This window comes from Denticeps clupeoides, unplaced genomic scaffold (assembly GCF_900700375.1).
Source record: "Denticeps clupeoides unplaced genomic scaffold, fDenClu1.1, whole genome shotgun sequence".
Classification (NCBI taxonomy): Eukaryota; Metazoa; Chordata; class Actinopteri; order Clupeiformes; family Denticipitidae; genus Denticeps; species Denticeps clupeoides.
Window position 1 is genome coordinate 25,395 of NW_021629925.1, and position 24,629 is coordinate 50,023.

General features: G+C 40.8%; 44 non-coding genes across 44 annotated transcripts; 35 read left to right on the forward strand and 9 right to left on the reverse strand.

Annotated features, from left to right (window-relative positions):
• The first annotated feature begins 151 nt into the window (after window positions 1–151).
• Window positions 152–223, forward strand: trnaa-cgc (transfer RNA alanine (anticodon CGC)). Its single transcript has one exon. It is a non-coding gene; the product is annotated as a tRNA-Ala (tRNA).
• Window positions 224–640: 417 nt separating this feature from the next.
• On the forward strand, window positions 641–712 carry trnaa-ugc (transfer RNA alanine (anticodon UGC)). Its single transcript has one exon. It is a non-coding gene; the product is annotated as a tRNA-Ala (tRNA).
• A 747-nt stretch (window positions 713–1,459) lies between these two features.
• trnar-ucu (transfer RNA arginine (anticodon UCU)) lies at window positions 1,460–1,545 on the reverse strand. Its single transcript is given in 2 exon segments — window positions 1,460–1,495; window positions 1,509–1,545. It is a non-coding gene; the product is annotated as a tRNA-Arg (tRNA).
• Window positions 1,546–1,800: 255 nt separating this feature from the next.
• trnaw-cca (transfer RNA tryptophan (anticodon CCA)) lies at window positions 1,801–1,872 on the forward strand. The gene has a single exon. It is a non-coding gene; the product is annotated as a tRNA-Trp (tRNA).
• A 411-nt stretch (window positions 1,873–2,283) lies between these two features.
• Window positions 2,284–2,355, forward strand: trnaa-cgc (transfer RNA alanine (anticodon CGC)). The gene has a single exon. It is a non-coding gene; the product is annotated as a tRNA-Ala (tRNA).
• A 416-nt stretch (window positions 2,356–2,771) lies between these two features.
• trnaa-ugc (transfer RNA alanine (anticodon UGC)) lies at window positions 2,772–2,843 on the forward strand. Its single transcript has one exon. It is a non-coding gene; the product is annotated as a tRNA-Ala (tRNA).
• Window positions 2,844–3,588: 745 nt separating this feature from the next.
• trnar-ucu (transfer RNA arginine (anticodon UCU)) lies at window positions 3,589–3,674 on the reverse strand. The gene is given in 2 exon segments: window positions 3,589–3,624; window positions 3,638–3,674. It is a non-coding gene; the product is annotated as a tRNA-Arg (tRNA).
• Window positions 3,675–3,929: 255 nt separating this feature from the next.
• Window positions 3,930–4,001, forward strand: trnaw-cca (transfer RNA tryptophan (anticodon CCA)). Its single transcript has one exon. It is a non-coding gene; the product is annotated as a tRNA-Trp (tRNA).
• Window positions 4,002–4,411: 410 nt separating this feature from the next.
• trnaa-cgc (transfer RNA alanine (anticodon CGC)) lies at window positions 4,412–4,483 on the forward strand. The gene has a single exon. It is a non-coding gene; the product is annotated as a tRNA-Ala (tRNA).
• A 417-nt stretch (window positions 4,484–4,900) lies between these two features.
• Window positions 4,901–4,972, forward strand: trnaa-ugc (transfer RNA alanine (anticodon UGC)). The gene has a single exon. It is a non-coding gene; the product is annotated as a tRNA-Ala (tRNA).
• Window positions 4,973–5,718: 746 nt separating this feature from the next.
• On the reverse strand, window positions 5,719–5,804 carry trnar-ucu (transfer RNA arginine (anticodon UCU)). Its single transcript is given in 2 exon segments — window positions 5,719–5,754; window positions 5,768–5,804. It is a non-coding gene; the product is annotated as a tRNA-Arg (tRNA).
• A 255-nt stretch (window positions 5,805–6,059) lies between these two features.
• trnaw-cca (transfer RNA tryptophan (anticodon CCA)) lies at window positions 6,060–6,131 on the forward strand. Its single transcript has one exon. It is a non-coding gene; the product is annotated as a tRNA-Trp (tRNA).
• Window positions 6,132–6,541: 410 nt separating this feature from the next.
• On the forward strand, window positions 6,542–6,613 carry trnaa-cgc (transfer RNA alanine (anticodon CGC)). Its single transcript has one exon. It is a non-coding gene; the product is annotated as a tRNA-Ala (tRNA).
• Window positions 6,614–7,032: 419 nt separating this feature from the next.
• Window positions 7,033–7,104, forward strand: trnaa-ugc (transfer RNA alanine (anticodon UGC)). The gene has a single exon. It is a non-coding gene; the product is annotated as a tRNA-Ala (tRNA).
• Window positions 7,105–8,194: 1,090 nt separating this feature from the next.
• trnaw-cca (transfer RNA tryptophan (anticodon CCA)) lies at window positions 8,195–8,265 on the forward strand. Its single transcript has one exon. It is a non-coding gene; the product is annotated as a tRNA-Trp (tRNA).
• Window positions 8,266–8,679: 414 nt separating this feature from the next.
• Window positions 8,680–8,751, forward strand: trnaa-cgc (transfer RNA alanine (anticodon CGC)). The gene has a single exon. It is a non-coding gene; the product is annotated as a tRNA-Ala (tRNA).
• Window positions 8,752–9,168: 417 nt separating this feature from the next.
• On the forward strand, window positions 9,169–9,241 carry trnaa-ugc (transfer RNA alanine (anticodon UGC)). The gene has a single exon. It is a non-coding gene; the product is annotated as a tRNA-Ala (tRNA).
• A 1,085-nt stretch (window positions 9,242–10,326) lies between these two features.
• trnaw-cca (transfer RNA tryptophan (anticodon CCA)) lies at window positions 10,327–10,399 on the forward strand. Its single transcript has one exon. It is a non-coding gene; the product is annotated as a tRNA-Trp (tRNA).
• Window positions 10,400–10,808: 409 nt separating this feature from the next.
• Window positions 10,809–10,880, forward strand: trnaa-cgc (transfer RNA alanine (anticodon CGC)). Its single transcript has one exon. It is a non-coding gene; the product is annotated as a tRNA-Ala (tRNA).
• A 417-nt stretch (window positions 10,881–11,297) lies between these two features.
• Window positions 11,298–11,369, forward strand: trnaa-ugc (transfer RNA alanine (anticodon UGC)). Its single transcript has one exon. It is a non-coding gene; the product is annotated as a tRNA-Ala (tRNA).
• Window positions 11,370–12,114: 745 nt separating this feature from the next.
• trnar-ucu (transfer RNA arginine (anticodon UCU)) lies at window positions 12,115–12,200 on the reverse strand. Its single transcript is given in 2 exon segments — window positions 12,115–12,150; window positions 12,164–12,200. It is a non-coding gene; the product is annotated as a tRNA-Arg (tRNA).
• Window positions 12,201–12,460: 260 nt separating this feature from the next.
• Window positions 12,461–12,534, forward strand: trnaw-cca (transfer RNA tryptophan (anticodon CCA)). Its single transcript has one exon. It is a non-coding gene; the product is annotated as a tRNA-Trp (tRNA).
• A 414-nt stretch (window positions 12,535–12,948) lies between these two features.
• On the forward strand, window positions 12,949–13,022 carry trnaa-cgc (transfer RNA alanine (anticodon CGC)). The gene has a single exon. It is a non-coding gene; the product is annotated as a tRNA-Ala (tRNA).
• A 413-nt stretch (window positions 13,023–13,435) lies between these two features.
• On the forward strand, window positions 13,436–13,507 carry trnaa-ugc (transfer RNA alanine (anticodon UGC)). Its single transcript has one exon. It is a non-coding gene; the product is annotated as a tRNA-Ala (tRNA).
• Window positions 13,508–14,255: 748 nt separating this feature from the next.
• On the reverse strand, window positions 14,256–14,341 carry trnar-ucu (transfer RNA arginine (anticodon UCU)). The gene is given in 2 exon segments: window positions 14,256–14,291; window positions 14,305–14,341. It is a non-coding gene; the product is annotated as a tRNA-Arg (tRNA).
• A 254-nt stretch (window positions 14,342–14,595) lies between these two features.
• Window positions 14,596–14,667, forward strand: trnaw-cca (transfer RNA tryptophan (anticodon CCA)). Its single transcript has one exon. It is a non-coding gene; the product is annotated as a tRNA-Trp (tRNA).
• A 409-nt stretch (window positions 14,668–15,076) lies between these two features.
• Window positions 15,077–15,148, forward strand: trnaa-cgc (transfer RNA alanine (anticodon CGC)). The gene has a single exon. It is a non-coding gene; the product is annotated as a tRNA-Ala (tRNA).
• Window positions 15,149–15,563: 415 nt separating this feature from the next.
• Window positions 15,564–15,635, forward strand: trnaa-ugc (transfer RNA alanine (anticodon UGC)). The gene has a single exon. It is a non-coding gene; the product is annotated as a tRNA-Ala (tRNA).
• Window positions 15,636–16,380: 745 nt separating this feature from the next.
• Window positions 16,381–16,466, reverse strand: trnar-ucu (transfer RNA arginine (anticodon UCU)). The gene is given in 2 exon segments: window positions 16,381–16,416; window positions 16,430–16,466. It is a non-coding gene; the product is annotated as a tRNA-Arg (tRNA).
• Window positions 16,467–16,720: 254 nt separating this feature from the next.
• Window positions 16,721–16,792, forward strand: trnaw-cca (transfer RNA tryptophan (anticodon CCA)). The gene has a single exon. It is a non-coding gene; the product is annotated as a tRNA-Trp (tRNA).
• A 412-nt stretch (window positions 16,793–17,204) lies between these two features.
• On the forward strand, window positions 17,205–17,276 carry trnaa-cgc (transfer RNA alanine (anticodon CGC)). Its single transcript has one exon. It is a non-coding gene; the product is annotated as a tRNA-Ala (tRNA).
• A 418-nt stretch (window positions 17,277–17,694) lies between these two features.
• Window positions 17,695–17,766, forward strand: trnaa-ugc (transfer RNA alanine (anticodon UGC)). Its single transcript has one exon. It is a non-coding gene; the product is annotated as a tRNA-Ala (tRNA).
• Window positions 17,767–18,511: 745 nt separating this feature from the next.
• On the reverse strand, window positions 18,512–18,597 carry trnar-ucu (transfer RNA arginine (anticodon UCU)). Its single transcript is given in 2 exon segments — window positions 18,512–18,547; window positions 18,561–18,597. It is a non-coding gene; the product is annotated as a tRNA-Arg (tRNA).
• Window positions 18,598–18,853: 256 nt separating this feature from the next.
• On the forward strand, window positions 18,854–18,927 carry trnaw-cca (transfer RNA tryptophan (anticodon CCA)). The gene has a single exon. It is a non-coding gene; the product is annotated as a tRNA-Trp (tRNA).
• A 412-nt stretch (window positions 18,928–19,339) lies between these two features.
• Window positions 19,340–19,411, forward strand: trnaa-cgc (transfer RNA alanine (anticodon CGC)). Its single transcript has one exon. It is a non-coding gene; the product is annotated as a tRNA-Ala (tRNA).
• A 418-nt stretch (window positions 19,412–19,829) lies between these two features.
• Window positions 19,830–19,901, forward strand: trnaa-ugc (transfer RNA alanine (anticodon UGC)). Its single transcript has one exon. It is a non-coding gene; the product is annotated as a tRNA-Ala (tRNA).
• A 746-nt stretch (window positions 19,902–20,647) lies between these two features.
• On the reverse strand, window positions 20,648–20,733 carry trnar-ucu (transfer RNA arginine (anticodon UCU)). Its single transcript is given in 2 exon segments — window positions 20,648–20,683; window positions 20,697–20,733. It is a non-coding gene; the product is annotated as a tRNA-Arg (tRNA).
• Window positions 20,734–20,988: 255 nt separating this feature from the next.
• trnaw-cca (transfer RNA tryptophan (anticodon CCA)) lies at window positions 20,989–21,060 on the forward strand. The gene has a single exon. It is a non-coding gene; the product is annotated as a tRNA-Trp (tRNA).
• A 409-nt stretch (window positions 21,061–21,469) lies between these two features.
• On the forward strand, window positions 21,470–21,541 carry trnaa-cgc (transfer RNA alanine (anticodon CGC)). Its single transcript has one exon. It is a non-coding gene; the product is annotated as a tRNA-Ala (tRNA).
• A 415-nt stretch (window positions 21,542–21,956) lies between these two features.
• Window positions 21,957–22,028, forward strand: trnaa-ugc (transfer RNA alanine (anticodon UGC)). The gene has a single exon. It is a non-coding gene; the product is annotated as a tRNA-Ala (tRNA).
• A 745-nt stretch (window positions 22,029–22,773) lies between these two features.
• On the reverse strand, window positions 22,774–22,858 carry trnar-ucu (transfer RNA arginine (anticodon UCU)). Its single transcript is given in 2 exon segments — window positions 22,774–22,809; window positions 22,822–22,858. It is a non-coding gene; the product is annotated as a tRNA-Arg (tRNA).
• Window positions 22,859–23,110: 252 nt separating this feature from the next.
• Window positions 23,111–23,184, forward strand: trnaw-cca (transfer RNA tryptophan (anticodon CCA)). Its single transcript has one exon. It is a non-coding gene; the product is annotated as a tRNA-Trp (tRNA).
• Window positions 23,185–23,596: 412 nt separating this feature from the next.
• On the forward strand, window positions 23,597–23,667 carry trnaa-cgc (transfer RNA alanine (anticodon CGC)). Its single transcript has one exon. It is a non-coding gene; the product is annotated as a tRNA-Ala (tRNA).
• A 413-nt stretch (window positions 23,668–24,080) lies between these two features.
• trnaa-ugc (transfer RNA alanine (anticodon UGC)) lies at window positions 24,081–24,152 on the forward strand. The gene has a single exon. It is a non-coding gene; the product is annotated as a tRNA-Ala (tRNA).
• Window positions 24,153–24,629: the final 477 nt, after the last annotated feature.

Below are 24,629 nucleotides of genomic sequence, written 5' to 3' on the forward strand. Positions count from 1 at the left end.
CCAAGCTTGGCCCAAGTGTCTTCTTTTGTATCTTGGTTCATTTGAACTGAATGTAGCATTTAAATATATTGTTTATATAATCCTCACACTACAAAATCCTTGGTGGCGGATGTGTGAGTCAGACACAACATCTCACCAATCCTTTATAAGTGGGGATGTAGCTCAGTGGTAGAGCGCATGCTTCGCATGTATGAGGTCCTGGGTTCAATCCCCAGCATCTCCATGGTGACTTCCCTTTAGTGCAGTAGTCTCTTACTAATTTTGTTTAGAAATTTAGAAGTAGTTGAAACCTCTCTGTGACATAGTGAAAGGCTATCAAGTTGTGGTCCTTAATATGTAAATGTTGGCCATCATAATTCATGTTTTGCAAGCTAGGATCATGATCCATTTCAAACTTAACACTTTGAATTTTTTTATAGAGTAGTTGGAGGGCAAAAAGGTAAAATGAATAATCTAAAAAAACAATGCATTGTCCAATGCGTCACAGAGCCAAACTTGGCCTATGTACCTTCTTTTGTACCTTGGTTCATTTAAAGTCAACATAGTAGTTAACAGTATTGTTTATATTATCCTCTCACTAGAAAATTCATGGTGGCAGATGTGTGAGTCAGAAACAACTTCTCACAGCCACCTTATGTGTGGGGATGTAGCTCAGTGGTAGAGCGCATGCTTTGCATGTATGAGGTCCCGGGTTCAATCCCCGGCATCTCCATGGTAGTTTCTCTTTAGTGTAGTAGTCTCTTACTGATTTTGTTTAGAAACTTAGAAGTAGTTAAAACATCCCTTCGACATAGTGAAAGTCTATCAGGTTGTAGTCCTTAACCTGTCAATGGTGGCCATCATAATTCATGTACCGCTTTACAGGATCATGAACCGTTTCAAACTTAACACTTTGAATATGGTTCTAAAGTAGTTGGAGAGTCTTCAGAGGGTAGAGTTGGGCTAAGACAAAGAGTCTAGAAGTCCAATGCATTGTCCAGTGTGTCACGGAGCCGAGATTGGCCTATGTACCTTCTTTTGCAACTTGGTTCATTTGAACTGAATGTTAATAATACTGTTTGTATAATTCTCTGACTACAAACTCCATAGTGGCGGACTTGTGAGTCAGAAACAACTTCTCACAACAGACATACGTGTGGGGATGGAGCTCAGGGGTAGAGCGCATGCTTTGCTTTATGAGGTCCCAGGTTGAATTCATGGTGTTTTCCATGGTGACTACTCATTAGCGTAGCCGTCTCTTACCATTTTCAGCTAGGATTGTAAAAAGAGTTGAAACATCTCTATGACATGGTGAAAGTTTGTGTCTGAAGGGTAGTGCTTGATCATTAAATGCTGGCCATCATAATTCATGTACCACGAGATCCTTAGGATGAAGGACTTTTTCAAAGTTAACACTTGCATTGAGCATAAACATTAAACCAGTAAGTGTTTCGTTGGACTCACTGGAAGTAAACTAAAGTGCCTCTGGTGGGACTCGAACCCACAACCTTTGAATGTCTTTGACTGTCTAGAAGTCCAATGCTCTATCCATTGCGCCACAGAGCCTAGGTGTACTGGTGAGACGTATTCAACCTTTCTGTACAATTAAAAGAGAGACAATGGTCGTATGTTTTTTAAACAATGCGACCATGAAATGCAGTGTTGCAGATATGTGTGAGTCAGACTAAAGGTCAGTCTGATTAGTAGCAGCTGGAGATGTAGCTTAGTGGTAGAGCATGTGCTTCTCATCCATAAGGTCCCTGGCATATCTAGGGTCCCTGTTGTTTACTTGGAGTTGTTGAATAAGCGCTTTTCTTTGCGGATCTCGTGGCGCAACGGTAGCGCGTCTGACTCCAGATCAGAAGGTTGCGTGTTCAAATCACGTCGGGATCATGTGATCTTTTGCTTTTTAAAGAAAATCTTTGATTAGGTTCAGCAAACCACAAAAAAGGCCTTTTCATCCTCAACACTTGTTTTGAATGTCAAAATAAAACACAAAATATTTTGTAGGAGCCACTGGAATAGACATATCAGCACTGTAATGTGTAAAGAAGCAAAGTAGCTGAGGACTCACACAGAGAAAAATAAATGTGACTCTGATGGGACTTACAACACTCTCGAAGTCCAATGCATTTTCCATTGTGTCAAGGGGGCCAAGCTTGGCCCAAGTGTCTTCTTTTGTATCTTGGTTCATTTGAACTGAATGTAGCATTTAAATATATTGTTTATATAATCCTCACACTACAAAATCCTTGGTGGCGGATGTGTGAGTCAGACACAACATCTCACCAATCCTTTATAAGTGGGGATGTAGCTCAGTGGTAGAGCGCATGCTTCGCATGTATGAGGTCCTGGGTTCAATCCCCAGCATCTCCATGGTGACTTCCCTTTAGTGCAGTAGTCTCTTACTAATTTTGTTTAGAAATTTAGAAGTAGTTGAAACCTCTCTGTGACATAGTGAAAGGCTATCAAGTTGTGGTCCTTAATATGTAAATGTTGGCCATCATAATTCATGTTTGCAAGCTAGGATCATGATCCATTTCAAACTTAACACTTTGAATTTTTTTATAGAGTAGTTGGAGGGCAAAAAGGTAAAATGAATAATCTAAAAAAACAATGCATTGTCCAATGCGTCACAGAGCCAAACTTGGCCTATGTACCTTCTTTTGTACCTTGGTTCATTTAAAGTAAACATAGTAGTTAACAGTATTGTTTATATTATCCTCTCACTAGAAAATTCATGGTGGCAGATGTGTGAGTCAGAAACAACTTCTCACAGCCACCTTATGTGTTGGGATGTAGCTCAGTGGTAGAGCGCATGCTTTGCATGTATGAGGTCCCGGGTTCAATCCCTGGCATCTCCATGGTAGTTTCTCTTTAGTGTAGTAGTCTCTTACTGATTTTGTTTAGAAACTTAGAAGTAGTTAAAACATCCCTTCGACATAGTGAAAGTCTATCAGGTTGTAGTCCTTAACCTGTCAATGGTGGCCATCATAATTCATGTACCGCTTTACAGGATCATGAACCGTTTCAAACTTAACACTTTGAATATGGTTCTAAAGTAGTTGGAGAGTCTTCAGAGGGTAGAGTTGGGCTAAGACAAAGAGTCTAGAAGTCCAATGCATTGTCCAGTGTGTCACGGAGCCGAGATTGGCCTATGTACCTTCTTTTGCAACTTGGTTCATTTGAACTGAATGTTAATAATACTGTTTGTATAATTCTCTGACTACAAACTCCATAGTGGCGGACTTGTGAGTCAGAAACAACTTCTCACAACAGACATACGTGTGGGGATGGAGCTCAGGGGTAGAGCGCATGCTTTGCTTTATGAGGTCCCAGGTTGAATTCATGGTGTTTCCATGGTGACTACTCATTAGCGTAGCCGTCTCTTACCATTTTCAGCTAGGATTGTAAAAGAGTTGAAACATCTCTATGACATGGTGAAAGTTTGTGTCTGAAGGGTAGTGCTTGATCATTAAATGCTGGCCATCATAATTCATGTACCACGAGATCCTTAGGATGAAGGACTTTTTCAAAGTTAACACTTGCATTGAGCATAAACATTAAACCAGTAAGTGTTTCGTTGGACTCACTGGAAGTAAACTAAAGTGACTCTGTTGGGACTCGAACCCACAACCTTTGAATGTCTTTGACTGTCTAGAAGTCCAATGCGCTATCCATTGCACCACAGAGCCTAGGTGGACTGGTGAGACGTATTCAACCTTTCTGTACAATTAAAAGAGAGACAATGGTCGTATGTTTTTAAAACAATGCGACCATGAAATGCAGTGTTGCAGATATGTGTGAGTCAGACTAAAGGTCAGTCTGATTAGTAGCAGCTGGAGATGTAGCTTAGTGGTAGAGCATGTGCTTCTCATCCATAAGGTCCCTGGCATATCTAGGGTCCCTGTTGTTTACTTGGAGTTGTTGAATAAGCGCTTTTCTTTGCGGATCTCGTGGCGCAACGGTAGCGCGTCTGACTCCAGATCAGAAGGTTGCGTGTTCAAATCACGTCGGGATCATGAGATCTTTTTGCCTTTTTAAGAAAATCTTTGATTAGGTTCAGCAAACCACAAAAGGCCTTTTCATCCTCAACACTTGTTTTGAATGTCAAAATAAAACACAAAATATTTTGTAGGAGCCACTGGAATAGACATATCAGCACTGTAATGTGTAAAGAAGCAAAGTAGCTGAGGACTCACACAGAGAAAAATAAATGTGACTCTGATGGGACTTACAACACTCTCGAAGTCCAATGCATTTTCCATTGTGTCAAGGGGGCCAAGCTTGGCCCAAGTGTCTTCTTTTGTATCTTGGTTCATTTGAACTGAATGTAGCATTTAAATATATTGTTTATATAATCCTCACACTACAAAATCCTTGGTGGCGGATGTGTGAGTCAGACACAACATCTCACCAATCCTTTATAAGTGGGGATGTAGCTCAGTGGTAGAGCGCATGCTTCGCATGTATGAGGTCCTGGGTTCAATCCCCAGCATCTCCATGGTGACTTCCCTTTAGTGCAGTAGTCTCTTACTAATTTTGTTTAGAAATTTAGAAGTAGTTGAAACCTCTCTGTGACATAGTGAAAGGCTATCAAGTTGTGGTCCTTAATATGTAAATGTTGGCCATCATAATTCATGTTTTGCAAGCTAGGATCATGATCCATTTCAAACTTAACACTTTGAATTTTTTTATAGAGTAGTTGGAGGGCAAAAAGGTAAAATGAATAATCTAAAAAAACAATGCATTGTCCAATGCGTCACAGAGCCAAACTTGGCCTATGTACCTTCTTTTGTACCTTGGTTCATTTAAAGTCAACATAGTAGTTAACAGTATTGTTTATATTATCCTCTCACTAGAAAATTCATGGTGGCAGATGTGTGAGTCAGAAACAACTTCTCACAGCCACCTTATGTGTGGGGATGTAGCTCAGTGGTAGAGCGCATGCTTTGCATGTATGAGGTCCCGGGTTCAATCCCCGGCATCTCCATGGTAGTTTCTCTTTAGTGTAGTAGTCTCTTACTGATTTTGTTTAGAAACTTAGAAGTAGTTAAAACATCCCTTCGACATAGTGAAAGTCTATCAGGTTGTAGTCCTTAACCTGTCAATGGTGGCCATCATAATTCATGTACCGCTTTACAGGATCATGAACCGTTTCAAACTTAACACTTTGAATATGGTTCTAAAGTAGTTGGAGAGTCTTCAGAGGGTAGAGTTGGGCTAAGACAAAGAGTCTAGAAGTCCAATGCATTGTCCAGTGTGTCACGGAGCCGAGATTGGCCTATGTACCTTCTTTTGCAACTTGGTTCATTTGAACTGAATGTTAATAATACTGTTTGTATAATTCTCTGACTACAACTCCATAGTGGGCGGACTTGTGAGTCAGAAACAACTTCTCACAACAGACATACGTGTGGGGATGGAGCTCAGGGGTAGAGCGCATGCTTTGCTTTATGAGGTCCCAGGTTGAATTCATGGTGTTTCCATGGTGACTACTCATTAGCGTAGCCGTCTCTTACCATTTTCAGCTAGGATTGTAAAAAGAGTTGAAACATCTCTATGACATGGTGAAAGTTTGTGTCTGAAGGGTAGTGCTTGATCATTAAATGCTGGCCATCATAATTCATGTACCACGAGATCCTTAGGATGAAGGACTTTTTCAAAGTTAACACTTGCATTGAGCATAAACATTAAACCAGTAAGTGTTTCGTTGGACTCACTGGAAGTAAACTAAAGTGCCTCTGGTGGGACTCGAACCCACAACCTTTGAATGTCTTTGACTGTCTAGAAGTCCAATGCTCTATCCATTGCGCCACAGAGCCTAGGTGTACTGGTGAGACGTATTCAACCTTTCTGTACAATTAAAAGAGAGACAATGGTCGTATGTTTTTTAAACAATGCGACCATGAAATGCAGTGTTGCAGATATGTGTGAGTCAGACTAAAGGTCAGTCTGATTAGTAGCAGCTGGAGATGTAGCTTAGTGGTAGAGCATGTGCTTCTCATCCATAAGGTCCCTGGCATATCTAGGGTCCCTGTTGTTTACTTGGAGTTGTTGAATAAGCGCTTTTCTTTGCGGATCTCGTGGCGCAACGGTAGCGCGTCTGACTCCAGATCAGAAGGTTGCGTGTTCAAATCACGTCGGGATCATGTGATCTTTTTGCTTTTTTAAGAAAATCTTGATTAGGTTCAGCAAACCACAAAAAAGGCCTTTTCATCCTCAACACTTGTTTTGAATGTCAAAATAAAACACAAAATATTTTGTAGGAGCCACTGGAATAGACATATCAGCACTGTAATGTGTAAAGAAGCAAAGTAGCTGAGGACTCACACAGAGAAAAATAATGTGACTCTGATGGGACTTACAACACTCTCGAAGTCCAATGCATTTTCCATTGTGTCAAGGGGGCCAAGCTTGGCCCAAGTGTCTTCTTTTGTATCTTGGTTCATTTGAACTGAATGTAGCATTTAAATATATTGTTTATATAATCCTCACACTACAAAATCCTTGGTGGCGGATGTGTGAGTCAGACACAACATCTCACCAATCCTTTATAAGTGGGGATGTAGCTCAGTGGTAGAGCGCATGCTTCGCATGTATGAGGTCCTGGGTTCAATCCCCAGCATCTCCATGGTGACTTCCATTTAGTGCAGTAGTCTCTTACTAATTTTGTTTAGAAATTTAGAAGTAGTTGAAACCTCTCTGTGACATAGTGAAAGGCTATCAAGTTGTGGTCCTTAATATGTAAATGTTGGCCATCATAATTCATGTTTTGCAAGCTAGGATCATGATCCATTTCAAACTTAACACTTTGAATTTTTTTATAGAGTAGTTTGGAGGGCAAAAAGGTAAAATGAATAATCTAAAAAAACAATGCATTGTCCAATGCGTCACAGAGCCAAACTTGGCCTATGTACCTTCTTTTGTACCTTGGTTCATTTAAAGTAAACATAGTAGTTAACAGTATTGTTTATATTATCCTCTCACTAGAAAATTCATGGTGGCAGATGTGTGAGTCAGAAAACAACTTCTCACAGCCACCTTATGTGTTGGGATGTAGCTCAGTGGTAGAGCGCATGCTTTGCATGTATGAGGTCCCGGGTTCAATCCCTGGCATCTCCATGGTAGTTTCTCTTTAGTGTAGTAGTCTCTTACTGATTTTGTTTAGAAACTTAGAAGTAGTTAAAACATCCCTTCGACATAGTGAAAGTCTATCAGGTTGTAGTCCTTAACCTGTCAATGGTGGCCATCATAATTCATGTACCCGCTTTACAGGATCATGAACCGTTTCAAACTTAACACTTTGAATATGGTTCTAAAGTAGTTGGAGAGTCTTCAGAGGGTAGAGTTGGGCTAAGACAAAGAGTCTAGAAGTCCAATGCATTGTCCAGTGTGTCACGGAGCCGAGATTGGCCTATGTACCTTCTTTTGCAACTTGGTTCATTTGAACTGAATGTTAATAATACTGTTTGTATAATTCTCTGACTACAAACTCCATAGTGGCGGACTTGTGAGTCAGAAACAACTTCTCACAACAGACATACGTGTGGGGATGGAGCTCAGGGGTAGAGCGCATGCTTTGCTTTATGAGGTCCAGGTTGAATTCATGGTGTTTCCATGGTGACTACTCATTAGCGTAGCCGTCTCTTACCATTTTCAGCTAGGATTGTAAAAAGAGTTTGAAACATCTCTATGACATGGTGAAAGTTTTGTGTCTGAAGGGTAGTGCTTGATCATTAAATGCTGGCCATCATAATTAATGTACCACGATATCCTTAGGATGAAGGACTTTTTCAAAGTTAACACTTGCATTGAGCATAAACATTAACCAGTAAGTGTTTCGTTGGACTCACTGGAAGTAAACTAAGTGACTCTGTTGGGACTCGAACCCACAACCTTGAATGTCTTTTGACTGTCTAGAAGTCCAATGCCTATCCATTGCAGCCACAGAGCCTAGGTGGACTGGTGAGACGTATTCAACCTTTCTGTACAATTAAAAGAGAGACAATGGTCGTATGTTTTTTAAAACAATGCGACCATGAAATGCAGTGTTGCAGATATGTGTGAGTCAGACTAAAAGGTCAGTCTGATTAGTAGCAGCTGGAGATGTAGCTTAGTGGTAGAGCATGTGCTTCTCATCCATAAGGTCCCTGGCATATCTAGGGTCCCTGTTGTTTACTTGGAGTTGTTGATAATAGCGCTTTTCTTTGCGGATCTCGTGGCGCAACGGTAGCGCGTCTGACTCCAGATCAGAAGGTTGCGTGTTCAATCACGTCGGGATCATGTGATCTTTTTGCCTTTTTAAAGAAAATCTTTGATTAGGTTCAGCAAACCACAAAAGGCCTTTTCATCCTCAACACTTGTTTTGAATGTCAAATAAAACACAAAATATTTTGTAGGAGCCACTGGAATAGACATATCAGCACTGTAATGTGTAAAGAAGCAAAGTAGCTGAGGACTCACACAGAGAAAAATAAATGTGACTCTGATGGGACTTACAACACTCTCGAAGTCCAATGCATTTCCATTGTGTCAAGGGGGCCCAAGCTTGGCCCAAGTGGTCTTCTTTGTATCTTGGTTCATTTGAAACTGAATGTAGCATTAAATATATTGTTTATATAATCCTCACACTACAAAATCCTTGGTGGCGGATGCTGTGAGTCAGACACACAACATCTCACCAATCCTTTATAATGTGGGGATGTAGCTCAGTGGTAGAGCGCATGCTTCGCATGTATGAGGTCCTGGGTTCAATCCCCAGCATCTCCATGGTGACTTCCCTTTAGTGCAGTAGTCTCTTACTAATTTTGTTTAGAATTTAGAACAGTAGTTGAAACCTCTCTGTGACATAGTGAAAGCTATCAAGTTGTGGTCCTTAATATGTAAATGTTGGCCATCATAATTCATGTTTTGCAAGCTAGGATCATGATCCATTTCAAACTTAACACTTTGAATTTTTTTATAGAGTAGTTGGAGGGCAAAAAGGTAAAATGAATAATCTAAAAAAACAATTGCATTGTCCAATGCGTCACAGAGCCAAACTTGGCTATGTACCTTCTTTTGTACCTTGGTTCATTTAAGTCAACATAGTAGTTAACAGTATTGTTTATATTATCCTCTCACTAGAAAATTCATGGTGGCAGATGTGTGAGTCAGAAACAACTTCTCACAAGCCACCTTATGTGTGGGGATGTAGCTCAGTGGTAGAGCGCATGCTTTGCATGTATGAGGTCCCCGGGTTCAATCCCCGGCATTCTCCATGGTAGTTTCTCTTTAGTGTAGTAGTCTCTTACTGATTTTGTTTAGAAACTTAGAAGTAGTTAAAAACATCCCCTTCGACATAGTTAAAGTCTATCAGGTGTAGTCCTTAACCTGTCATGTGGTGGCCATCATACTTCATGTACCGCTTTACAGGATCATGAACCGTTTCAAACTAACACTTACTTTGAATATGGTTCTAAAGTAGTTGGAGAGTCTTCAGAGGGTAGAGTGGGGCTAAGACAAGAGTCTAGAAGTCCAATGCATTGTCCAGTGGTGTCACGGAGCCGAGATTGGCCTATGATGACCTTCTTTTGCAACTTGGTTCATTTTGAACTGAATGTTAATAATACTGTTTGTATAATTCTCTACCAAACTCCATAGTGGCGGACTTGTGAGTCAGAAACAACTTCTCACAACAGACATACGTGGGGGATGTGAGCTCAGGGGTAGAGCGCATGCTTTGCTTTATAGGTCCCAGGTTGAATTCATGGTGTTTCCATGGTGACTACTCATTAGCGTAGCCGTCTCTTACCATTTTCAGCTAGGATTGTAAAAAGATTGAAACATCTCTATGACATGGTGAAAGTTGTGTCTGAAGGGTAGTGCTTGATCATTAAATGCTGGCCATCATAATTCATGTACCACGAGATCCTTAGGATGAAGGCTTTTTCAAAGTTAACAACTTGCATTGAGCATAAACATTAAACCAGTAAGTGTTCGTTGGACTCACTGGAAGTAAATAAGTGCCTCTGTGGGACTCGAACCCACAACCTTTGAATGTCCTTTGACTGTCTAGAAGTCCAATGCTCTATCCATTGCGCCACAGAGCCTAGGGTGTACTGGTGAGACGTATTCAACCTTTCTGTACAATTAAAAGAGAGACAATGGTCGTATGTTTTTTAAACAATGCGACCATGAAATGCGTGTTGCAGATATGTGTGAGTCAGACTAAGGTCAGTCTGATTAGTAGCAGCTGGAGATGTAGCTTAGTGGTAGAGCATTGTGCTTCTCATCCATAAGGTCCCTGGCATATCTAGGGTCCTGTTGTTACTTGGAGTTGTTGAATAAGCGCTTTTCTTTGCGGATCTCGTGGCGCAACGGTTAGCGCGTCTGACTCCAGATCAGAAGGTTGCGTGTTCAAATCACGTCGGGATCATGTGATCTTTTTGCTTTTTAAAGAAAATCTTTGATTAGGTTCAGCAAACCACAAAAAAGGCCTTTTCATCCTCAACACTTGTTTTGAATGTCAAAATAAAACACAAAATATTTTGTAGGAGCCACTGGAATAGACATATCAGCACTGTAATGGTAAAGAAGCAAAGTAGCTGAGGACTCACACAGAGAAAAATAAATGTGACTCTGATGGGACTTACAAACACTCTCGAAGTCCAATGCATTTTCCATTGTGTCAAGGGGCCAAGCTTGGCCCAAGTGTCTTCTTTTGTTATCTGGTTCATTTGAACTGAATGGTAGCATTTAATAATATGTTTATATAATCCTCACACTACAAAATCCTTGGTGGCGGATGTGTGAGTCAGACACACATCTCACCAATCCTTTATACTGGGGAGGTAGCTCAGTGGTAGAGCGCATGCTTCGCATGTATGAGGTCCTGGGTTCAATCCCCAGCATCTCCATGGTGACTTCCCGTTTAGTGCAGTAGTCTCTTACTAATTTTGTTTAGAAATTTAGAAGTAGTTGAAACCTCTCTGTGACATAGGTGAAAGGCTATCAAGTTGTGGTCCTTAATATGTAAATGTTGGCCATCATAATTCATGTTTTGCAAGCTAGGATCATGATCCATTAAACTTAAACACTTTGAATTTTTTTATAGAGTAGTTGGAGGGGCAAAAAGGTAAAATGAATAATCTAAAAAAACACTGCATTGTCCAATGTGTCACAGAGCCAAACTTGGCCTATGTACCTCTTTTGTACCTTGGTTCATTTAAAGTCAACATAGTAGTAACAGTATTGTTTATATTATCCTCTCACTAGAAAATTCATGGTGACAGATGTGTGAGTCAGAAACAACTTCTCACAGCCACCTTATGTGTGGGGATGTAGCTCAGTGGTAGAGCGCATGCGTTGCATGTATGAGGTCCCGGGTTCAATCCCTGGAATCTCCATGGTAGTTTCTCTTTAGTGTAGTAGTCTCTTACTGATTTGTTTAGAAACTTAGAAGTAGTTAAAACATCCCTTCGACATAGTGAAAGTCTATCAGGTTGTAGTCCTTAACCTGTCAATGGTGGCCATCATAATTCATGTACCGCTTTACAGGATCATGAACCGTTTCAAACTTAACACTTTGAATATGGGTTCTAAAGTAGTTGGAGAGTCTTCAGAGGGTAGAGTTGGGCTAAGACAAAGAGTCTAGAAGTCCAATGCATGTCCAGTGTGTCACGGAGCCGAGATTGGCCTATGTACCTTCTTTTGCAACTGGTTCATTTGAACTGAATGTTAATAATACTGTTTGTATAATTCTCTGACTACAAACTCCATAGTGGCGGACTTGTGAGTCAGAAACAACTTCTCACAACAGACATACGTGTGGGGATGGAGCTCAGGGGTAGAGCGCATGCTTTGCTTTATGAGGTCCCAGGTTGAATTCATGGTGTTTCCATGGTGACTACTCATTAGCGTAGCCGTCTCTTACCATTTTCAGCTAGGATTGTAAAAAAGAGTTGAAACATCTCTATGACATGGTGAAAGTTTGTGTCTGAAGGGTAGTGCTTGATCATTAAATGCTGGCCATCATAATTCATGTACCACGAGATCCTTAGGATGAAGGACTTTTTCAAAGTTAACACTTGCATTGAGCATAAACATTAAACCAGTAAGTGTTTCGTTGGACTCACTGGAAGTAAACTAAAGTGACTCTGGTGGGACTCGAACCCACAACCTTTGAATGTCTTTGACTGTCTAGAAGTCCAATGCGCTATCCATTGCGCCACAGAAGCCTAGGCGGACTGGTTGAGGACGTATTCAACCTTTCTGTACAATTAAAAGAGAGACAATGGTTGTATGTTTTTTAAACAATGCGACCATGAAATGCAGTTGTGCAGATATGTGTGAGTCAGACTAAAGGTCAGTCTGATTAGTAGCAGCTGGAGATGTAGCTTAGTGGTAGAGCATGTGCTTCTCATCCATAAGGTCCCTGGCATATCTAGGGTCCCTGTTGTTTACTTGGAGTTGTTGAATAAAGCGCTTTTCTTTTGCGGATCTCGTGGCGCAACGGGTAGCAGCGTCTGACTCCAGATCAGAAGGTTGCGTGTTCAAATCACGTCGGGATCATGTGATCTTTTTGCCTTTTTAAAGAAAATCTTTGATTAGGTTCAGCAAACCACAAAAAGGCCTTTTCATCCTCAACACTTGTTTTGAATGTCAAAATAAAAGCACAAAATATTTTGTAGGAGCCACTGGAATAGACATATCAGCACTGTAATGTGTAAAGAAGCAAAGTAGCTGAGGACTCACACAGAGAAAAATAAATGTGACTCTGATGGGACTTACAACACTCTCGAAGTCCAATGCATTTTCATTGTGTCAAGGGGGCCAAGCTTGGCCCATAGTGTCTTCTTTGTATCTTGGTTCCCTATTGAACTGAATGTAGCATTTAAATATATTGTTTATATAATCCTCACACTACAAAATCCTTGGTGGCGGATGTGTGAGTCAGACACAACATCTCACCAATGCTTTATAAGTGGGGATGTAGCTCAGTGGTAGAAGGCGCATGCTTCGCATGTATGAGTTCCTGGGTTCAATCCCCAGCATCTCCATGGTGACTGCCCTTAGTGCAGTAGTCTCTTACTAATTTTGTTTAGAAATTTAGAAGTAGTTGAAACCTCTCTGTGACATAGTGAAAGGCTATCAAGTTGTGGTCCTTAATATGTAAATGTTGGCCATCATAATTCATGTTTTGCAAGCTAGATCATGATCCATTTCAAACTTAACACTTTGAATTTTTTTATAGAGTAGTTGGAGGGCAAAAAGGTAAAATGAATAATCTAAAAAAACAATGCATTGTCCAATGCGTCACAGAGCCAAACTTGGCCTATGTACCTTCTTTTGTACCTTGGTTCATTTAAAGTCAACATAGTAGTTAACAGTATTGTTTATATTATCCTCTCACTAGAAATTCATGGTGCAGATGTGTGAGTCAGAAACAACTTCTCACAGCCACCTTAAGTGTGGGGATGTAGCTCAGTGGTAGAGCGCATGCTTTGCATGTATGAGGTCCCGGGTTCAAACCCCGGCATCTCCATGGTAGTTTCTCTTTAGTGTAGTAGTCTCTTACTGATTTTATTTAGAAACTTAGAAGTAGTTAAAACATCCCTTCGACATAGTGAAAGTCTATCAGGTTGTAGTCCTTAACCTGTCAATGGTGGCCATCATAATTCATGTACCGCTTTACAGGATCATGAACCGTTTCAAACTTAACACTTTGAATATGGTTCTAAAGTAGTTGGAGAGTCTTCAGAGGGTAGAGTTGGGCTAAGACAAAGAGTCTAGAAGTCCAATGCATTGTCCAGTGTGTCACGGAGCCGAGATTGGCCTATGTACCTTCTTTTGCAACTTGGTTCATTTGAACTGAATGTTAATAATACTGTTTGTATAATTCTCTGACTACAAACTCCATAGTGGCGGACTTGTGAGTCAGAAACAACTTCTCACAACAGACATACGTGTGGGGGATGGAGCTCAGGGGTAGAGCGCATGCTTTGCTTTATGAGGTCCCAGGTTGAATTCATGGTGTTTCCATGGTGACTACTCATTAGCGTAGCCGTCTCTTACCATTTTCAGCTAGGATTGTAAAAAGAGTTGAAACATCTCTATGACATGGTGAAAGTTTGTGTCTGAAGGGTAGTGCTTGATCATTAAATGCTGGCCATCATAATTCATGTACCACGAGATCCTTAGGATGAAGGACTTTTTCAAAGTTAACACTTGCATTGAGCATAAACATTAAACCAGTAAGTGTTTTCGTTGGACTCACTGGAAGTAAACTAAAGTGACTCTGGTGGGACTCGAACCCACAACCTTTGAATGTCTTTGACTGTCTAGAAGTCCAATGCGCTATCCATTGCGCCACAGAGCCTAGGTGGACTGGTGAGACGTATTCAACCTTTCTGTACAATTAAAGAGAGACAATGGTCGTATGTTTTTTAAACAATGCGACCATGAAATGCAGTGTTGCAGATATGTGTGAGTCAGACTAAAGGTCAGTCTGATTAGTAGCAGCTGGAGATGTAGCTTAGTGGTAGAGCATGTGCTTCTCATCCATAAGGTCCCTGGCATATCTAGGGTCCCTGTTGTTTACTTGGAGTTGTTGAATAAGGGCTTTTCTTTGCGGATCTCGTGGCGCAACGGTAGCGCGTCTGACTCCAGATCAGAAGGTTGCGTGTTCAAATCACGTCGGGATCATGTGATCTTTTGCCTTTTTAAAGAAAATCTTTGATTAGGTTCAGCAACCACAAAAAAGGCCTTTTCATCCTCAACACTTGTTTTGAATGTCAAAATAAACACAAATATTTTGTAGGAGCCACTGGAATAGACATATCAGCACTGTAATGTGTAAAGAAGCAAAGTAGCTGAGGACTCACACAGAGAAAAATAAATGTGACTCTGATGGGACTTACAACACTCTCGAAGTCCAATGCATTTTCCATTGTGTCAAGGGGGCCAAGCTTGGCCCAAGTGTCTTCTTTTGTATCTTGGTTCATTTGAACTGAATGTAGCATTTAAATATATTGTTTATATAATCCTCACACTACAAAATCCTTGGTGGCGGATGTGTGAGTCAGACACAACATCTCACCAATGCTTTATAAGTGGGGATGTAGCTCAGTGGTAGAGCGCATGCTTCGCATGTATGAGGTCCTGGGTTCAATCCCCAGCATCTCCATGGTGACTTCCCTTTAGTGCAGTAGTCTCTTACTAATTTTGTTTAGAAATTTAGAAGTAGTTGAAACCTCTCTGTGACATAGTGAAAGGCTATCAAGTTGTGGTCCTTAATATGTAAATGTTGGCCATCATAATTCATGTTTTGCAAGCTAGGATCATGATCCATTTCAAACTTAACACTTTGAATTTTTTTATAGAGTAGTTGGAGGGCAAAAAGGTAAATGAATAATCTAAAAAACAATGCATTGTCCAATGCGTCACAGAGCCAAACTTGGCCTATGTACCTTCTTTTGTACCTTGGTTCATTTAAAGTCAACATAGTAGTTAACAGTATTGTTTATATTATCCTCTCACTAGAAAATTCATGGTGGCAGATGTGTGAGTCAGAAACAACTTCTCACAGCCACCTTATGTGTGGGGATGTAGCTCAGTGGTAGAGCGCATGCTTTGCATGTATGAGGTCCCGGGTTCAATCCCCGGCATCTCCATGGTAGTTTCTCTTTAGTGTAGTAGTCTCTTACTGATTTTGTTTAGAAACTTAGAAGTAGTTAAAACATCCCTTCGACATAGTGAAAGTCTATCAGGTTGTAGTCCTTAACCTGTCAATGGTGGCCATCATAATTCATGTACCGCTTTACAGGATCATGAACCGTTTCAAACTTAACACTTTGAATATGGTTCTAAAGTAGTTGGAGAGTCTTCAGAGGGTAGAGTTGGGCTAAGACAAAGAGTCTAGAAGTCCAATGCATTGTCCAGTGTGTCACGGAGCCGAGATTGGCCTATGTACCTTCTTTTGCAACTTGGTTCATTTGAACTGAATGTTAATAATACTGTTTGTATAATTCTCTGACTACAAACTCCATAGTGGCGGACTTGTGAGTCAGAAACAACTTCTCACAACAGACATACGTGTGGGGATGGAGCTCAGGGGTAGAGCGCATGCTTTGCTTTATGAGGTCCCAGGTTGAATTCATGGTGTTTCCATGGTGACTACTCATTAGCGTAGCCGTCTCTTACCATTTTCAGCTAGGATTGTAAAAGAGTTGAAACATCTCTATGACATGGTGAAAGTTTGTGTCTGAAGGGTAGTGCTTGATCATTAAATGCTGGCCATCATAATTCATGTACCACGAGATCCTTAGGATGAAGGACTTTTTCAAAGTTAACACTTGCATTGAGCATAAACATTAAACCAGTAAGTGTTTCGTTGGACTCACTGGAAGTAAACTAAAGTGACTCTGGTGGGACTCGAACCCACAACCTTTGAATGTCTTTGACTGTCTAGAAGTCCAATGCGCTATCCATTGCGCCACAGAGCCTAGGTGGACTGGTGAGACGTATTCAACCTTTCTGTACAATTAAAAGAGAGACAATGGTCGTATGTTTTTAAACAATGCGACCATGAAATGCAGTGTTGCAGATATGTGTGAGTCAGACTAAAGGTCAGTCTGATTAGTAGCAGCTGGAGATGTAGCTTAGTGGTAGAGCATGTGCTTCTCATCCATAAGGTCCCTGGCATATCTAGGGTCCCTGTTGTTTACTTGGAGTTGTTGAATAAGCGCTTTTCTTTGCGGATCTCGTGGCGCAACGGTAGCGCGTCTGACTCCAGATCAGAAGGTTGCGTGTTCAAATCACGTCGGGATCATGTGATCTTTTTGCCTTTTTAAAGAAAATCTTTGATTAGGTTCAGCAAACCACAAAAAAGGCCTTTTCATCCTCAACACTTGTTTTGAATGTCAAAATAAAACACAAAATATTTTGTAGGAGCCACAGGAATAGACATATCAGCACTGTAATGTGTAAAGAAGCAAAGTAGCTGAGGACTCACACAGAGAAAAATAAATGTGACTCTGATGGGACTTACAACACTCTCGAAGTCCAATGCATTTTCCATTGTGTCAAGGGGGCCAAGCTTGGCCCAAGTGTCTTCTTTTGTATCTTGGTTCATTTGAACTGAATGTAGCATTTAAATATATTGTTTATATAATCCTCACACCACAAAATCCTTGGTGGCGGATGTGTGAGTCAGACACAACATCTCACCATTGCTTTATAAGTGGGATGTAGCTCAGTGGTAGAGCGCATGCTTCGCATGTATGAGGTCCTGGGTTCAATCCCCAGCATCTCCATGGTGACTTCCCTTTAGTGCAGTAGTCTCTTACTAATTTTGTTTAGAAATTTAGAAGTAGTTGAAACCTCTCTGTGACATAGTGAAAGGCTATCAAGTTGTGGTCCTTAATATGTAAATGTTGGCCATCATAATTCATGTTTTGCAAGCTAGGATCATGATCCATTTCAAACTTAACACTTTGAATTTTTTTATAGAGTAGTTGGAGGGCAAAAAGGTAAAATGAATAATCTAAAAAAACAATGCATTGTCCAATGCGTCACAGAGCCAAACTTGGCCTATGTACCTTCTTTTGTACCTTGGTTCATTTAAAGTCAACATAGTAGTTAACAGTATTGTTTATATTATCCTCTCACTAGAAAATTCATGGTGGCAGATGTGTGAGTCAGAAAACAACTTCTCACAGCCACCTTATGTGTGGGGATGTAGCTCAGTGGTAGAGCGCATGCTTTGCATGTATGAGGTCCCGGGTTCAATCCCCGGCATCTCCATGGTAGTTTCTCTTTAGTGTAGTAGTCTCTTACTGATTTTGTTTAGAAACTTAGAAGTAGTTAAAACATCCCTTCGACATAGTGAAAGTCTATCAGGTTGTAGTCCTTAACCTGTCAATGGTGGCCATCATAATTCATGTACCGCTTTACAGGATCATGAACCGTTTCAAACTTAACACTTTGAATATGGTTCTAAAGTAGTTGGAGAGTCTTCAGAGGGTAGAGTTGGGCTAAGACAAAGAGTCTAGAAGTCCAATGCATTGTCCAGTGTGTCACGGAGCCGAGATTGGCCTATGTACCTTCTTTTGCAACTTGGTTCATTTGAACTGAATGTTAATAATACTGTTTGTATAATTCTCTGACTACAAACTCCATAGTGGCGGACTTGTGAGTCAGAAACAACTTCTCACAACAGACATACGTGTGGGGATGGAGCTCAGGGGTAGAGCGCATGCTTTGCTTTATGAGGTCCCAGGTTGAATTCATGGTGTTTCCATGGTGACTACTCATTAGCGTAGCCGTCTCTTACCATTTTCAGCTAGGATTGTAAAAAGAGTTGAAACATCTCTATGACATGGTGAAAGTTTGTGTCTGAAGGGTAGTGCTTGATCATTAAATGCTGGCCATCATAATTCATGTACCACGAGATCCTTAGGATGAAGGACTTTTTCAAAGTTAACACTTGCATTGAGCATAACATTAAACCAGTAAGTGTTTCGTTGGACTCACTGGAAGTAAACTAAAGTGACTCTGGTGGGACTCGAACCCACAACCTTTGAATGTCTTTGACTGTCTAGAAGTCCAATGCGCTATCCATTGCGCCACAGAGCCTAGGTGGACTGGTGAGACGTATTCAACCTTTCTGTACAATTAAAAGAGAGACAATGGTCGTATGTTTTTTTAAACAATGCGACCATGAAATGCAGTGTTGCAGATATGTGTGAGTCAGACTAAAGGTCAGTCTGATTAGTAGCAGCTGGAGATGTAGCTTAGTGGTAGAGCATGTGCTTCTCATCCATAAGGTCCCTGGCATATCTAGGGTCCCTGTTCTTTACTTGGAGTTGTTGAATAAGCGCTTTTCTTTGCGGATCTCGTGGCGCAACTGGTTAGCGCGTCTGACTCCAGATCAGAAGGTTGCGTGTTCAAATCACGTCGGGATCATGTGATCTTTTTGCCTTTTTAAAGAAAATCTTTGATTAGGTTCAGCAAACCACAAAAAAGGCCTTTTCATCCTCAACACTTGTTTTGAATGTCAAAATAAAACACAAAATATTTTGTAGGAGCCACTGGAATAGACATATCAGCACTGTAATGTGTAAAGAAGCAAAGTAGCTGAGGACTCACACAGAGAAAAATAAATGTGACTCTGATGGGACTTACAACACTCTCGAAGTCCAATGCATTTTCCATTGTGTCAAGGGGGCCAAGCTTGGCCCAAGTGTCTTCTTTTGTATCTTGGTTCATTTGAACTGAATGTAGCATTTAAATATATTGTTTATATAATCCTCACACTACAAAATCCTTGGTGGCGGATGTGTGAGTCAGACACAACATCTCACCAATGCTTATAAGTGGGGATGTAGCTCAGTGGTAGAGCGCATGCTTCGCATGTATGAGGTCCTGGGTTCAATCCCCAGCATCTCCATGGTGACTTCCCTTTAGTGCAGTAGTCTCTTACTAATTTTGTTTAGAAATTTAGAAGTAGTTGAAACCTCTCTGTGACATAGTGAAAGGCTATCAAGTTGTGGTCCTTAATATGTAAATGTTGGCCATCATAATTCATGTTTTGCAAGCTAGGATCATGATCCATTTCAAACTTAACACTTTGAATTTTTTTATAGAGTAGTTGGAGGGCAAAAAGGTAAAATGAATAATCTAAAAAAACAATGCATTGTCCAATGCGTCACAGAGCCAAACTTGGCCTATGTACCTTCTTTTGTACCTTGGTTCATTTAAAGTAAACATAGTAGTTAACAGTATTGTTTATATTATCCTCTCACTAGAAAATTCATGGTGGCAGATGTGTGAGTCAGAAAACAACTTCTCACAGCCACCTTATGTGTGGGGATGTAGCTCAGTGGTAGAGCGCATGCTTTGCATGTATGAGGTCCCGGGTTCAATCCCCGGCATCTCCATGGTAGTTTCTCTTTAGTGTAGTAGTCTCTTACTGATTTTGTTTAGAAACTTAGAAGTAGTTAAACATCCCTTCGACATAGTGAAAGTCTATCAGGTTGTAGTCCTTAACCTGTCAATGGTGGCCATCATAATTCATGTACCGCTTTACAGGATCATGAACCGTTTTCAAACTTAACACTTTGAATATGGTTCTAAAGTAGTTGGAGAGTCTTCAGAGGGTAGAGTTGGGCTAAGACAAAGAGTCTAGAAGTCCAATGCATTGTCCAGTGTGTCACGGAGCCGAGATTGGCCCTATGTACCTTCTTTTGCAACTTGGTTCATTTGAACTGAATGTTAATAATACTGTTTGTATAATTCTCTGACTACAAACTCCATAGTGGCGGACTTGTGAGTCAGAAACAACTTCTCACAACAGACATACGTGTGGGGATGGAGCTCAGGGGTAGAGCGCATGCTTTGCTTTATGAGGTCCCAGGTTGAATTCATGGTGTTTCCATGGTGACTACTCATTAGCGTAGCCGTCTCTTACCATTTTCAGCTAGGATTGTAAAAAGAGTTGAACATCTCTATGACATGGTGAAAGTTTGTGTCTGAAGGGTAGTGCTTGATCATTAAATGCTGGCCATCATAATTCATGTACCACGAGATCCTTAGGATGAAGGACTTTTTCAAAGTTAACACTTGCATTGAGCATAAACATTAAACCAGTAAGTGTTTCGTTGGACTCACTGGAAGTAAACTAAAGTGACTCTGGTGGGACTCGAACCCACAACCTTTGAATGTCTTTGACTGTCTAGAAGTCCAATGCGCTATCCATTGCGCCACAGAGCCTAGGTGGACTGGTGAGACGTATTCAACCTTTCTGTACAATTAAAAGAGAGACAATGGTCGTATGTTTTTTAAACAATGCGACCATGAAATGCAGTGTTGCAGATATGTGTGAGTCAGACTAAAGGTCAGTCTGATTAGTAGCAGCTGGAGATATAGCTTAGTGGTAGAGCATGTGCTTCTCATCCATAAGGTCCCTGGCATATCTAGGGTCCCTGTTGTTTACTTGGAGTTGTTGAATAAGCGCTTTTCTTTGCGGATCTCGTGGCGCAACGGTAGCGCGTCTGACTCCAGATCAGAAGGTTGCGTGTTCAAATCACGTCGGGATCATGTGGTCTTTTTGCCTTTTTAAAGAAAATCTTTGATTAGGTTCAGCAAACCAAAAAAAGGCCTTTTCATCCTCAACACTTGTTTTGAATGTCAAAATAAACACAAATATTTTGTAGGAGCCACTGGAATAGACATATCAGCACTGTAATGTGTAAAGAAGCAAAGTAGCTGAGGACTCACACAGAGAAAATAAATGTGACTCTGATGGGACTTACAACACTCTCGAAGTCCAATGCATTTTCCATTGTGTCAAGGGGGCCAAGCTTGGCCCAAGTGTCTTCTTTTGTATCTTGGTTCATTTGAACTGAATGTAGCATTTAAATATATTGTTTATATAATCCTCACACTACAAAATCCTTGGTGGCGGATGTGTGAGTCAGACACAACATCTCACCAATGCTTTATAAGTGGGGATGTAGCTCAGTGGTAGAGCGCATGCTTCGCATGTATGAGGTCCTGGGTTCAATCCCCAGCATCTCCATGGTGACTTCCCTTTAGTGCAGTAGTCTCTTACTAATTTTGTTTAGAAATTTAGAAGTAGTTGAAACCTCTCTGTGACATAGTGAAAGGCTATCAAGTTGTGGTCCTTAATATGTAAATGTTGGCCATCATAATTCATGTTTTGCAAGCTAGGATCATGATCCATTTCAAACTTAACACTTTGAATTTTTTTATAGAGTAGTTGGAGGGCAAAAAGGTAAAATGAATAATCTAAAAAAACAATGCATTGTCCAATGCGTCACAGAGCCAACTTGGCCTATGTACCTTCTTTTGTACCTTGGTTCATTTAAAGTCAACATAGTAGTTAACAGTATTGTTATATTATCCTCTCACTAGAAAATTCATGGTGGCAGATGTGTGAGTCAGAAACAACTTCTCACAGCCACCTTATGTGTGGGGATGTAGCTCAGTGGTAGAGCGCATGCTTTGCATGTATGAGGTCCCGGGTTCAATCCCCGGCATCTCCATGGTAGTTTCTCTTTAGTGTAGTAGTCTCTTACTGATTTTGTTTAGAAACTTAGAAGTAGTTAAAACATCCCTTCGACATAGTGAAAGTCTATCAGGTTGTAGTCCTTAACCTGTCAATGGTGGCCATCATAATTCATGTACCGCTTTACAGGATCATGAACCGTTTCAAACTTAACACTTTGAATATGGTTCTAAAGTAGTTGGAGAGTCTTCAGAGGGTAGAGTTGGGCTAAGACAAAGAGTCTAGAAGTCCAATGCATTGTCCAGTGTGTCACGGAGCCGAGATTGGCCTATGTACCTTCTTTTGCAACTTGGTTCATTTGAACTGAATGTTAATAATACTGTTTGTATAATTCTCTGACTACAAACTCCATAGTGGCGGACTTGTGAGTCAGAAACAACTTCTCACAACAGACATACGTGTGGGGATGGAGCTCAGGGGTAGAGCGCATGCTTTGCTTTATGAGGTCCCAGGTTGAATTCATGGTGTTTCCATGGTGACTACTCATTAGCGTAGCCGTCTCTTACCATTTTCAGCTAGGATTGTAAAAGAGTTGAAACATCTCTATGACATGGTGAAAGTTTGTGTCTGAAGGGTAGTGCTTGATCATTAAATGCTGGCCATCATAATTCATGTACCACGAGATCCTTAGGATGAAGGACTTTTTCAAAGTTAACACTTGCATTGAGCATAAACATTAAACCAGTAAGTGTTTCGTTGGACTCACTGGAAGTAAACTAAAGTGACTCTGGTGGGACTCGAACCCACAACCTTTGAATGTCTTGACTGTCTAGAAGTCCAATGCGCTATCCATTGCGCCACAGAGCCTAGGTGGACTGGTGAGACGTATTCAACCTTCTGTACAATTAAAGAGAGACAATGGTCGTATGTTTTTTAAACAATGCGACCATGAAATGCAGTGTTGCAGATATGTGTGAGTCAGACTAAGGTCAGTCTGATTAGTAGCAGCTGGAGATGTAGCTTAGTGGTAGAGCATGTGCTTCTCATCCATAAGGTCCCTGGCATATCTAGGGTCCCTGTTGTTTACTTGGAGTTGTTGAATAAGCGCTTTTCTTTGCGGATCTCGTGGCGCAACGGTTAGCGCGTCTGACTCCAGATCAGAAGGTTGCGTGTTTCAAATCACGTCGGGATCATGTGATCTTTTTGCCTTTTTAAAGAAAATCTTTGATTAGGTTCAGCAAACCACAAAAAGGCCTTTTCATCCTCAACACTTGTTTTGAATGTCAAAATAAAACACAAATATTTTGTAGGAGCCACTGGAATAGACATATCAGCACTGTAATGTGTAAAGAAGCAAAGTAGCTGAGGACTCACACAGAGAAAATAAATGTGACTCTGATGGGACTTACAACACTCTCGAAGGTCCAATGCATTTTCCATTGTGTCAAGGGGGCCAAGCTTGGCCCAAGTGTCTTCTTTTGTATCTTGGTTCATTTGAAACTGAATGTAGCATTTAAATATATTGTTTATATAATCCTCACACTACAAAATCCTTGGTGGCGGATGTGTGAGTCAGACACAACATCTCACCAATGCTTTATAAGTGGGGATGTAGCTCAGTGGTAGAGGCATGCTTCGCATGTATGAGGTCCTGGGTTCAATCCCCAGCATCTCCATGGTGACTTCCCTTAGTGCAGTAGTCTCTTACTAATTTTGTTTAGAAATTTAGAAGTAGTTGAAACCTCTCTGTGACATAGTGAAAGGCTATCAAGTTGTGGTCCTTAATATGTAAATGTTGGCCATCATAATTCATGTTTTGCAAGCTAGGATCATGATCCATTTCAAACTTAACACTTTGAATTTTTTTATAGAGTAGTTGGAGGGCAAAAAGGTAAAATGAATAATCTAAAAAAACAATGCATTGTCCAATGCGTCACAGAGCCAAACTTGGCCTATGTACCTTCTTTTGTACCTTGGTTCATTAAAGTCAACATAGTAGTTAACAGTATTGTTTATATTATCCTCTCACTAGAAAATTCATGGTGGCAGATGTTGAGTCAGAAACAACTTCTCACAGCCACCTTATGTGTGGGATGTAGCTCAGTGGTAGAGCGCATGCTTTGCATGTATGAGGTCCCGGGTTCAATCCCCGGCATCTCCATGGTAGTTTCTCTTTAGTGTAGTAGTCTCTTACTGATTTGTTTAGAAACTTAGAAGTAGTTAAAACATCCCTTCGACATAGTGAAAGTCTATCAGGTTGTAGTCCTTAACCTGTCAATGGTGGCCATCATAATTCATGTACCGCTTTACAGGATCATGAACCGTTTCAAACTTAACACTTGAATATGGTTCTAAAGTAGTTGGAGAGTCTTCAGAGGGTAGAGTTGGGCTAAGACAAAGAGTCTAGAAGTCCAATGCATTGTCCAGTGTGTCACGGAGCCGAGATTGGCCTATGTACCTTCTTTTGCAACTTGGTTCATTTGAACTGAATGTTAATAATACTGTTTGTATAATTCTCTGACTACAAACTCCATAGTGGCGGACTTGTGAGTCAGAAACAACTTCTCACAACAGACATACGTGTGGGGATGGAGCTCAGGGTATAGAGCGCATGCTTTGCTTTATGAGGTCCCAGGTT